The sequence below is a fragment of the Urocitellus parryii genome, chromosome 6 (assembly GCF_045843805.1).
Source record: "Urocitellus parryii isolate mUroPar1 chromosome 6, mUroPar1.hap1, whole genome shotgun sequence".
Lineage (NCBI taxonomy): Eukaryota > Metazoa > Chordata > Mammalia > Rodentia > Sciuridae > Urocitellus > Urocitellus parryii.
In genome coordinates, this window is record NC_135536.1 from 72737398 (window position 1) to 72750254 (window position 12857).

The following is a 12857-nucleotide window of genomic DNA, read 5'->3' on the forward strand; positions in this document are numbered from 1 at the left end:
TTAACAAGAATTTGGAGGGGACGTGGAGATAGGAAGGATAGTAGAATGAAACAGACATTTTTACCTTATATACATGTACGACTGTATGACCAATGTGATTCTACAACATGTACAATCAGAAAAATGAGAAACTATACCCCATTTTTGTATAATACATCCAAGTGCATAAATGTATTCTACTGTCATGTATAACTAATTAAAACAAATTAAAAAATTACAAAGTATAGAAAATCAGTTGAGATTCTAATTGCTATTTATAACTTTTTAACATTCTATGGAAAATTATTTTTAGTTCCCAGCAACCATTTTACAAATAATCTTTTAGAACAAAAGATGTTTGTATATTGGATATTTCCTCTGCAAGGCAGAAGGAAGAAAAAAAAATGATTAAAGAAGCCTAGAATACAGGAAGTGTTAGGAACTGAGTAACAATGCCTTGAAAGAATATTGCAAGATCGAATTCTTTTAAATTTACAATTAAAATGCAAGGCTCCTGGCTTCCTTACTCTTTCAGATCATCCCATTTGGCTTTGAAAACTTCTCCCTCCCAATCTACACTTGACTCTTAACAATTTAAGACCTCGTTAAATTTATTTTTGTTGGTTAAGTCAGCACTAGGAAGGTTATTCTGTTAAACAGTGACATTTTATAGAAAAACGGGCTCTACTAACATTGGTAATAGCCTCCCCATAAAACATGTGATAGCCACCCCTCAGAAGTCACCTTGGCTGGTTGCAGGGGAGCATACCTGTAATCCCAGCTACTCCTTGGGAAGCTGAGGTAGTAGGATTTGAAGTTCAAAGCCAGCCTGAACAACTTAGCCAGACCCTGTCTCAAAACAAAATTTGAAAAGGTCTGAGGGGATGTAGCTCAGTGGTAGAGCACTTGCCTACCATGTGTGAGGCCCCAGATTTGATCCCTAGCATATCACACACACACACACACACACACACACACACACACACACACTAAAGGCACTTTGGGTTCATCAAATGTGACCTTTTGGTTTCCTGGGCTTCTCACCTGGGACTTGGGGTAACATGGGGACTTCGGGAAAGCTTCTCAAAGTGCCAAGCTACTCCCTGCCACATCTGTGGTCAGCAACACACCTTTGCTTCTGTCCTTTGCTAAAAACCACACGTATTTATTTTTTGGTGCCAGGGATTGAACCCAGAACCCAGATACACTTAACCATTAAGCCATATCCTCATCCCTTTTTATTTTTTATTTTGAGACCAGTTCTCGCTGGCCTTGAACTTGTTATCCTCCTGCCACAGACTCCTGAGCCACTGGGATTACAGATGTGCGTCACCATGCCTGCCTTGGGAACCACATTTTCTATTGTCGCCTGTAACTGAGTCCAGCCCTTGCCATGAACACTCCTTGATTCCTGATATATAGCTGAGAGAAGAAGTAAAACCCAAATGAGTTTGGTCCACACTCTAAAGTTGAAAGAAATGCTGAATTCACAATGTTTGCATGTTTAGGAAGGTTTCATTAAAATATCATATTCTGTCATACATTTTGCTTATAAAAGGCCAAATTTTTTCCTCAAAACAGATTATGTGCTTTAATGTCAGAGAGACATTGCTTTAGATTATTTGGATGAACAACTACACTTACAATTGAATGGACTACTTTCAATGGAGTTAAAAAAAAATGTTCCTAATTTGAATCAGGAAGCACATCCTAGCATTTGTGGCTTATATCCTAATGTTGGGGTAAGGGTGGGCTTCAGCTGCCAATGGCAGAGACTGTAGTTCATGGGCCAGCCTTGGGACTAAATAGGAAGCAGAAGCAGTGTCATATGAGCCTCTTCACCATCAGCTAAAACGAGGCCTCTGTCTTTTCTAATACCAGTAGCCATGCAGAGGGACTCTGCCAAACCAGCTTTTCAGTAAGGTTAGCAAAAGCTCCTCCCTGCTCAGATACGTAAGTACCTAACACTTCAAGCCTCGGTTTCCTCACTTCTAAATGGCCACAATAGAAATTTTGGCCTCATGTGACTTTGATGAGGATCTAATTGGATTGGGCTATAAGACAGGGAGATGAGAATAAAAGAAGGAAGTGCAACATGGCACTGGCTATTTATTGGGTGATACTATTGGCTTAAAGAGCAGAGAGAATTAGTCCTCTGCCTTTTTTCATTCGCCACATCACACAGGTTTTACCCTCGCTCCCACCCTAGATGTATAGATATACAGAGTATAGATAGAAGCACTGTCTGTCGGGTATGAAAGTTTTCAGGATCACAATTCTGCTTGCTGTACTTATGCTCCGAGTATGCACACATATACTGCAGGACCAGTGTCCACATTGATGACCATCTTAGCTAATTGTTTTCCTCTAGCTTCTCAACTAGCTACCAGAAAGGCGGAAAGCAAGGGCAAAGGGCAGGGAGAAAGGGCAGAGAAGAAAGGAAGGTGTGTGAGAGAGAAGAATGGGTCAGGGGACAAAGGAGGATTCCTAAAAAAGATTCTCAGAACAGACCATAAGAGACTCTTATATCTTATGACTAGAAAACTCAGTAGTCATGTTTTAATCTTTGTCTCCAAGCAGGACTATCCCTAACCCTAACTTTCTAAATCAATAGGTGACCTGTCCCCAGCCTGAAGGATCCCTGGGAAGAGTTGAAGCCAATAAACCCACTTCCCCTACCAATTCAAACTTCCCTCCAGCTCAGCAGCTCCAGATCTCAACTTGGATACCCCATAGCATGCTTCTATTGCAAATGTCCATTAGAAGGTGTCTATAGCATGGAAAATAGCCCCTCTTACCACAGAAGAGGTCATGATAGATTCACCTGTTTCTCTTATTAACTCAAATATTTTCTAACTACTCCACAAGCAAAAATGAAGACAAATCTGCCAGTCTCCCCAGGTTACTGGGTTCCAGCAGGCTAAGAAAACAGCAGCATCAAGAGCCTCTGATGTTTTAGTGAATGGCCCTGTGGGTTGAAAGTAGAAAGCTTTAACTTCAGGTTTAACCTCACAGCAGTCAGTGGTGGTGACTATACTCCCAGGAGCCCTTGCTCCTGACTCTACCCTTATCACAGTCCCAACTCTCATTGTCTCAGAGCTTCCATGGTAGAAGCTCCACTGATCCTGATCCATCCAAATCAGCTTTCACCAGCTCCAGAAGGCATTGGCTGTGATCCAAAGGTAAACTACTCTCTGACTCATTTGAACTCTGAAAACATCTGTCTGACAAAGCTACTCTGAAAACATTGCCAGATTTTCCATATTGCTTTATTTGCCCACCACAACAACCCACTAAGCACTCACTCTGGAGATAATACGCAATTCACACGAGACTCAGAAAGAACAGATTTGTTACATGCTGTTAAAGAATTAAACAAGACTATTCTTAAACTTAAAAATGCAAATGCCCCTGGAAGGCCCATTGGAATCATCTTTTAAACCTGACCATTTTTATACACTACAACTCAGCATTCCATTCCTAAATAGGTACTCAAGAGAAATACTTACACAATACCTACACCAGGAGAGAAATAGAAGAATGTTCATAGGATTGAACCGTGTAATCCTAAAAAACTGGAAACAATCAGCCAGTTAGGATGAAGACATAAATGGCAATGTAGCCACATGTGAAGCATTAGACAGCCATGAAAGTACTGAACGTACTGTTTATTGGCTTCAACTCTTCCCAATACCACACCTATGTACTAAATGAAAAAATTTCAGTACCATAATGTTGGGTGAAGAAGGAAAGTTTATGTAAATTTTTTAAATGAAAAAAAAATGCATTGTCATAAACCAAAAAATCACGTGAAAAATGAATATCTCTGGGATGAGAAGACAATAAGGAGGAGGACTTATCACTTAAGTTTTAAAAGAATCATGCACAGAGAGCCTTCCATAAAACAATAAGATGATCTTTATTTGCACTTCCCCCAAAAAATAAATAAATAAAAGGATCATGCATAGACAAACTCTAATGTTAACATATTAAATAAATATCTATAAAAAATAAACAAGAGATTGCTCCACAAATATTCACAGAGGCTTTGTGTTGTATATAAATCTAACAATGGCATATTTGTGTCAGCAGAAAGGAAGGTTAAAAACCTCTGAAGGTGGCTTCCCCACTGTTCCTCTCTCCCTGGCATGCTCTGAATTCATTCTTCACAATAAAATCAAGCCATCAGTCAGGATAATATTTCACACAGAGGGAGGGAAAAAGTCCCAATAGCTCATGATCTCTTATTCAGTGCAATTTTGTCAATGACAGTTTTGTCAGCCTCCAACACAGCAGAGTGGCAAATCGGTCACTCGTCGTTATCATGTTTACTTTGCTGGCCTTGGGTATAGTGCTGAAGCCAAGTCGGATAGAACCCTATTATTTCTCAATAAACATTGTCTTGTTTGTTGCAGCAAATAATGTTCGTTTCTGTATCTGCCTCCCAAACTTCCGTGACTATCCAAGATCCAAGACAGTCTGCTCGTGGTTGGCCTGGTTGGCATAAACGATCAAAGAGCAAGGGGAATCCACCATCAGGACTACACTCCTCCTCTGAGGAAGGCTTGTCCAGCCTTCATGCCATCCAGCCCTGCTCACCAACCCCTCCTCTTCTATACACCCCTGTCCTAGAGGTCAGTAAGTCCATGAATACCTTTAAGTTCTTGGGAGGAATTGATCATGAAGAGAGTTCTGTTTCCTTAAGCATTTTAAAATCAATCAAGAAAAAGTAAAATTATCAGTACTTAAAATAATTGCTTGATTTGGGACTGTTTAGTCTGTTGTCTGCAGTATAAAAAAAAATGACCAACTGAAATGACTCTATTTCTTGAACCATTTTAGTGCTAAAAATAGACTTCTTGTACTCTTTCCCCCTCCGAATATAATTAGTCTCTGCCCTTTGGGAGCCAACTTTCTGTTCAGAAACCTCAGAGATTCTCTCAATTAGTCCCCATCTGAATGAAAATATGAGCACCATTAGCAATCCATGTGACCAGCGGCAATGCTTTCTATTTTGGAGCAAAGAAGCCTTTATCAGGAAAGTAAGATTCCCAGAAGTCTGTGATTAACAACACATGGGCACAGATCCAGGCTACTTATCCTAAAGACTTCCCTCTCCATCTACATTTCTTATGCAGAATATGGCCATTCCTGTGTGCTATGTGCTCACCAAGATGCTATGAACAAAACAAGGTTCTGGGACTGTGAAATTTCTGGGAAAAAGCCATTATAATGCAGTGAAAACTGCCTACTACAATTCCATTTGCAAAGTCATAACATAGGAATCTGTTTTAAGTACATTAAGTCATTGATATTTACTTTGCATAGAACACATTTCAAGCAGCTTCTCTGAAGAAACTTCACTCAGAGACAAAAGCAACAAATCAGACCATGCTCCTTCCTACTCAGCCCTGAGACATGAAAAGTTTTTGCCCATCTTTCTTTTCTAAGGTATTCATTCATAGGCAGAGTGACCTCCAAAGTCAAGTCCTATTCAAGGTCAACATCTTGTTGGACATATCCAGATGAGTCTGAGGCATCTCTGGGTATTTCCCACTTTCTCTGTTCTAGAAGATGAGGTAAATGCTAGATAATCCCTAACTGTACAAGATGACTCCTTGGGGTCACAAGACTTAAATGTGAAAAGAAAAAAGAGATTTCCAACAAGATGACGATTCCCAAACAGGGGATGTTACCAGAACAGAAGCTGCCTCAGAAAGTGGCCAGATTCCACACCTCCAGGTAAGCCATCTTTATCTCACCTGGGTCCCACATAAACCCAGTGGTGAAGCCACACCAAGGCAGCAGTGCCCCGGGGTGTAAAGGGTGAGGCAGGATCAGAAGTCTTAACCCAGGCTTGGGTGTCTTTGGACAAGCCAGGCCCTGATGTGTGACCATCCTGGGGGCCCTTCAGCCACTCTGGAGATGAGACAAGGAGAGCAGGCCTGTCCATGAGCTCAGTCCTCTCCATGTTAACATTCCTTCCCCCACGTTGTGGTTTCCTATATTCTCACATTACCCCACAAGACCCTCTTCCTCCCCTAAAGGACACTCGGTTGGCCAACCATACAAGAACCTCACCTTTGCTTAGCCAAAACAAATATCCTGGCTCAAAATAGAAAAGGGCAGGGAAACCTTTTGGTTGTCTTGGCAGTTGACATGAGATTTTTACACTAGAGACCATTTTTGCTTGTTCTATCACTACATAAACCATTATTTCTTGCTAAGAAAAGAATCACTCTGGACTTGAGAGATCACTAAAATACAGACCCATAAACAGAGTCCTGAGATTTGGTGGCATATCCCAAAAATAATCTGAAGGTATCTTTAGCCTTCTGAGATTGATGATTGGGAGTTTTGACTGTTCTCTGCCCACAGAGGATGCTTTCCAAAAGTTCCCTAAGCAAGCAACAGTGGAGTGTGGCTGGAAAAGAACAAATGAATCACGGCCAGCAGGAACCTACTTGAGTAATAGGTGGACAAGTTCTCCTGCTGTAGCAGACTGGTATACTCAATAGAGGGGCTGAAGCGCAAGACCACTGCAGTACTGGTTTCTAAGACAGGATGTCCAAGAGCTAAGTTTTTGTTTAATCCTTGCTGACTTACTTCATGACTACCACGTTTTCTTGCTCTAATCAGTCCCACTAGATGCTAGTCACGACTTAGCTTGTGCTCTCCATTGCACAAGTGTGCCAACTGTCGAATGCTATGGTACAGATAAAACAAAACCCTGAGATCCACTCTCTGCACCCTACTGAGTGTACAGAAAATCACAATCTCATTTTTTTTGCTTGATGTCTTCCATAAGCAATTCCATTTATTCCCTTAAGCCATAAATATCATGTAGGATATCAAATGGAATTGCTTCTGAAATTTAAACATCTATTTCTTGACTTTCTGTTAAATCAAGCAATGATGAAGGGTAAAATAACCTCAAATTGGGTCTGTTGGCCTTGAGATTAGCAGATGAGAATCTATTTTGAAACATTAACCTCCTGGAGTTAAAGGGGCTTCTGAGGACTGAAGTGCATTTCATTCTAACTTTTAAGGCAAGGGTATAAAATATGAAAGGGAATGGACAACGTTTCCTCTGTGCATGTTAACACAATTAGAAATATACAATGAAACTGATTTTTTTAAACAAAGACACAGCCTCCCAGTCTGGCACAACAAAGACAAAGGGAAATGAGACCCATTTATTTCTGCCCTCTGTAAATCCTTATTTCCTTTCCTGAAAATACTCCAGTGGCATACCAGCCATGACCCAGCGTCTGATGTGTCTGTGGATATTTCAGTTGCTTGTTGGTGGTATTAAAAATTGAAGCATCCCTAAATCCATCTTACAGGAAGCCAGGCTGTAGCTGCTAATATTAGATTACATTCCAATTATTTACTCTATATCCCTCTTCACACCATTATTCCAAGACCAACAGATCAAGGTTTCCCACTGAATACTAATGCTATTATTCATCAGTATTCTAGACAGAGCTCATTTGTGTCTCTCTCTGGACAGAGAGACCAACCACAGGAAAAAAAAAATGGAAATTCAGACTCTCTGCTCAATATCACATTAGCATGTCTCTTCCTATTGTGGTCACAAAAAGTCAATTCCCAGTTGTCTCACATGAATAGCCCCTTTACCACTTATCAATATGGATGAAGTCCAAACTACCCACTTTTATACAAAAAGCAAAAGTAAATTGTCCTTTCCTTGAAAAATGAAAGCAGGCAATTAGACCACCTTTGGTCCTTTGCTTTGTAAAAGCAGCTGCTTCTGTAGATATACCCTATCCCCTAAAATTTATTGCCAACTTACCCACATCAGGACCAAAAAGAGACATACCACAGAAACAAGAAGCTGAACTTTAAAAACCATGGGAAATGTCTTTTCAGAAAGGGAACTAAGCAACGAATGACCCAGGAAAGGAGAAGCCTCCTACCCTCCTTCTCAGTGGAAGAGAGTGGCAACTCACATCAAATGACTGAAATGACTGGTGCACATATAGCCAGAAAGGGGCAAGTGGGCAATCAAGACAAGCTATGGGAGAAAAGGTTGCTAAGGCATCACAAGAAATATTTATTTGAATACTTAAGACATTACCTGCAATCACAGGTTCAAATTTGGTTTTTGGATTGGGTCCAGATGATACTACTGTTTTAAGGATAAGGGTTGAGAGCCACAGCCAAGTCGGAATGGCCCCTGGCATTTTGCCAAAAGTAATGGCTCACCTCTGGACCATCACTTCTGGCAAAATGCCAGGGGCCATTCCGACTCGGCTGTGGCTCTCAACAGATAAGTTTTATCATTTTTATGTATAGAAAGCTCAACAGTGTGTGTGTGTGTGTCTGTGTGTGTGTGTATAGATAGATGATAGATAGATAGATAGATAGATTTAGTTGTCAATAGACCTTTATTTATTTATATGTGGTGCTGAGAATTGAACCCAGTGCCTCACACATGCTAGGCAAGCGCTCAGATCACCAAGCCATGACCCCAGCTCCACATTTTGGGGGGGATTTTTTAAAATTTATTCTGATTTGTTATTCATGATGACAAAATGCAATTCATTTCACACTTACACATATAGAGCACAGTTTTTCAAGACACTGATTGTACACAAAGTATTTTCACACCATTTGTGTCTTACACATGTATTTAGGGTAATGATGTCTAACTCATTCCACCATCATTCCTACTCCCTTGTCCCCTCCTTTCTCTTTCCTCCCCTTTGCCCTATCTAAAGTTCCTCCATTCCTCCCATGCTCCCCCATCAATTGCCATTATGAGTCAGCATCCTCATATCAAATAAAACATTCGGCCTTTGGTTTTTGGGGATTGGCTTACTTCACTTAGCATTATATTCTCCAACTTCATCCATTTACCTGCAAATGCCATGATTTTATTCTCTTTTAATGCTGATAAATGTTCCATTGTGTGTGTGTGTGTGTGTGTATACACACACACACACACACACACACACACACAATGGAATATATATACCAAAGTTTCGATATCCATTCATCTACTGAAGGGCATCTAGGTTGGTTCCATAATTTAGCTATTGTGAATTGTGCTGCCATAAATATTGATATGACTATGTCCCTGTAATATGCTGTTTTTTAAGTCCTTTGTGTATAAACCAAGGAGTAAGACAACTGGGTCAAATGGTGGTTCCTTTCCCAGTTTTCCAAGGAATCTCCATACTGCTTTCCAGATTGGTTGCACCAATTTCAGTCCCACCAGCAATGTATGAGTGTGCCTTTCCCCTCACATCCTCGCCAATACTTGATGTGTGCCATTCTGACTGGAGTGAGATGAAATCTTAGAGTAGTTTTGATCAGCATTTCTGTAATTGCTAGAGATGTTGAGCATTTTTTCATTTGTTTTCATATCCTCTTCTGCTCAGTTCCTTGGCCCATTTATTGATTGGGTTATTTGGGGTTTTTTGGTGTTAAGATTTGTGAGTGCTTTACATATCCTAGCGATTAGTGCTCTCTCTGATGTGCATGTGGTAATAATTTGCTCCCATTCTGTAGGCTCTCTATTCACCTCACTGATTGTTTCTTTTGCTGAGAAGAAGCTTTTTAGTTTGAATTCATCCCATTTATTGATTCTTGGTTTTAATTCTTGCACTACAGGAGTTTTATTAAGAAAGTTGGGGCCTAATCCACCGTAATCCTTTATCTTCCTAGCCAATCTATACTCAGGCAACAGTGTTGTACATCTTCCTGTGGACTAGACATTTCAGTCCAGTCTTCTCCTTGATGACATCATAGGGGGTCTTCACCTTACCCAACAGGGTAAGGAAGGAGAGAAGCGGTCAGATGGGTTCCATGTCATGTGCAGTTACCACCAGGTAAGGCTCCTTGTTTGCCTTCAAGGTGCCGACAGTATTAACTCCTGCTCAAGGACTTGGTGGTCTCTTAGTGGGGACATCCACTTTGCTAGCAGCTTTCTTCTTAGCCCTGGTCAGCAGTCTCTGCTTCTTTCCTTACTTCACCTCTTGTCTTTCCTTAGGACTACCTTAAGCAGGGGGCAGTTGTTTGGTGTCCAAGGTCTGAATGACCAGTGGATCTCAGGGAGCACTTTCAGCTGCTAATAATGGACAGCCCTTTGCCTCTGCAGAAGGATGTACTTAGGCCATTTGACAAAGAGGGTGAGGTCTCTTTGGGCCAGATGTCCTATCCAGTGCCAAAAGTTTTAGGCCTTTTCTTAAACAGACGATCAGCCACCTTCTGGGCCTCCTGCTTCTTCCTGACAGCAGTGTCCAAGGCCACCTTCTTCCCATTGATCTTCTTTCCTTTCAGCATCTTAGGCAGCTGGAGAAGAGATGATGGATTATTAAATTACTGGTTTTACTATGTGCAATGTAAATGCCTCCAGATCAGAAAAGGTACATGACAAGCATGCTACATCTAACCGAAATTGCATCATACTTCATTCAGTTAGGTGCTCAATAAGTGTTTGTTTATGGTGATAGACACCATTTACTGAACTCCTATTGTATTCCAGATCCTCATCTCGGCATAACATATCTTCAATCATTATCAAATAATCACATAAGATATATAAAACCCTCTTATAAAGAAAATTAACTCTGAGCAGTTAAGGAACTTTCCCAGAATTACAGAATGAATAAGTGGCAGAGGCAGGATCTGAACCAGGTTTGTGTGACTCCAAAGCCCTTTCCAAGACACCAATGAACTCCACAATAGTACAGTGTGCTGAGCTCACTGGAATTAATGACACGGCTAATAAAAAATGAGTCAAGCCAAAAGTTAGAATGTGAGTGAAATGTAAGGGTTATTTCCGTCTGTAAAATGGAAAGTCAGACTCAAAATCGCCAACTGTTAAAACACTTACCATTAAAAGCCCTAGTGTCCTTGCCTTACCTCTGAAGGGAAACAAGGTCAGCGATTCAGAAATTAAAGTACAAGTGACTTTATCTCCAGAATTCAGCATAGATGACAGTAGAATACACTTCTAGCTGTTTGAAGCCTCAGTTGGAAATCAGGAGACCCATGTTTTGTAACGAAGCAAGTTGCTCTCTTGTCCTGACAGCAGTTCTTTGCCTTTACAAGGAAGGGATTTGGTCCTATAAGACTTCTTTAAGTTCCCATCTTGATTGAAGACTGAAATTTTTCATAACTGGTACTAATTCAACCCATAGCATCCTGGAGAGGCAGGGCCCATTTTGCAGATGAAAAGTACAGATTTAGAAAAGTTTGATGCCTTGCCACAGAACCAAAAATGAACATCTGTCTCTTTGTCCATCCCTGTTTGTCTGTCTTTCTCCTAGATTGCCAGACCCCCTTCCTCCCCATCCTGCTTTGGGCTGCTTCATGAACATTGGCCAAGGTGAGACCCAAGGGAGCTAGAATAGCTGCTTCCACCCTTTCCTAAAGCTGATCACCATCCCTCACTATCCACTTCAAGAGGCTTCCTAGAAAAGCCACATGTCCCTAACTCACCCCACACGCTGGCCACCATCCAATCCACATGATGTGGGACAGGGCGCTATGATATGGTTTCCATCTATTTGTATGAAAGTGATTAACAGTAAACTCACCCCGTCATCTGGACCCCAAAAAGGGTCTGTTGTTGAGGGCCAGCACTTCTGCCTGTTTACTGACACCTCAACACAACCCCACAGTCTCCGTTTTGGCCACCTGCCTCCCTCTCATTCCAGTCACCCGGGCACAAAACCAAACCATGCTGTTTTTCTGTACAAAGATGTCCTTGAGTGAAAATTCAAAACACAAGCTTACCATGTTACACAGGGACCATGCAACTTCTCAAGCTGGCTTTATGCTAAATCACTTGAGCTGGGCTGTCTCTCTATACATCACATACTCACACCTTCCTGGCAATCTGCAGAAATCGACTTTTCCCTCATCCAGATTTTCAGTACTGTACAGTTTAAGAGCCCTTCACTCCTTGTTTATTTCTTCTTTCACCACCTCAAGGTATTTCATTCCTAAGTACCTTGTGTTTCCATTCCATATTTTCACGCATGCACTTACTGGTTGTATTTATTTCTTTCTCTGTAGTGTGTTCCTTTCCTCTAGCAAAAAAAAAAAAAAGAAAAAAGAAAAAGAAAGAAAAGAAAAACATACACACACACATACTAAAACAAAACTCCTCCTTTTTTAGTACTCTACAGAGTGCTAGCTTGTTGGTACTTTCTTTTTTTAATATTTTTAGTTGTAGATAAACACCATGCCTTTATTTTACTCATTCATTTTTATGTGGTGCTGAGGATCAAATCCAGTGCCTCACATGAGCTAGGCAAGCGCTCTACCACTGAGCTACAATTCCATGTACTTAATTGCACTGTTCATCATTGACCTGGAGAAAGAGACTTTTTCTTTCTGCCTGGGATTTACCAAGAGTGTTACTGAGCACCCCTTACACATTACACATCTGCATGTGCTCAGGGATCTGCGAACTTTCCCATTAAATCTTCACCCATCAACTTGCAAAATAGTTATTTCCCTAAAATTGCACTGCTCAGACTTTCATGAACATATAAATCACCCAGGGATCTTGTTAACATATAAATTTTGATTCAAAAGGTCTTGAGGGGAACCTGAGAATCTACATCTCTTACAAGCTACCAGGTGATGCCAAAAATGCATGTCTGTGGGTCACAGTTGCAGACTGTGCCTGTATTGGGAGCTGTACTTTTATGGGATTTAGAAACTGATGTGAAAATTCTACCAACTGTTAGCATTTTGGCCCTTTTCCTATCATTTTCTCCTAAATTAAAGAACTCCTTGAAAGATCAACAAGTGCATCATGCACATCTTGGCCTGTGATTGCTGACAGTTACAGAATGTGCAACTTGAGAGCAGTGAGGACACAAAAGAGAATGATG

The 12857-nt window shown here is 40.9% G+C and overlaps 1 pseudogene; it reads right to left on the bottom strand.

Annotated features, from left to right (window-relative positions):
* Window positions 1-9800: 9800 nt before the first annotated feature.
* Window positions 9801-10290, bottom strand: LOC113197618 (large ribosomal subunit protein eL8 pseudogene; annotated as a pseudogene).
* Window positions 10291-12857: the final 2567 nt, after the last annotated feature.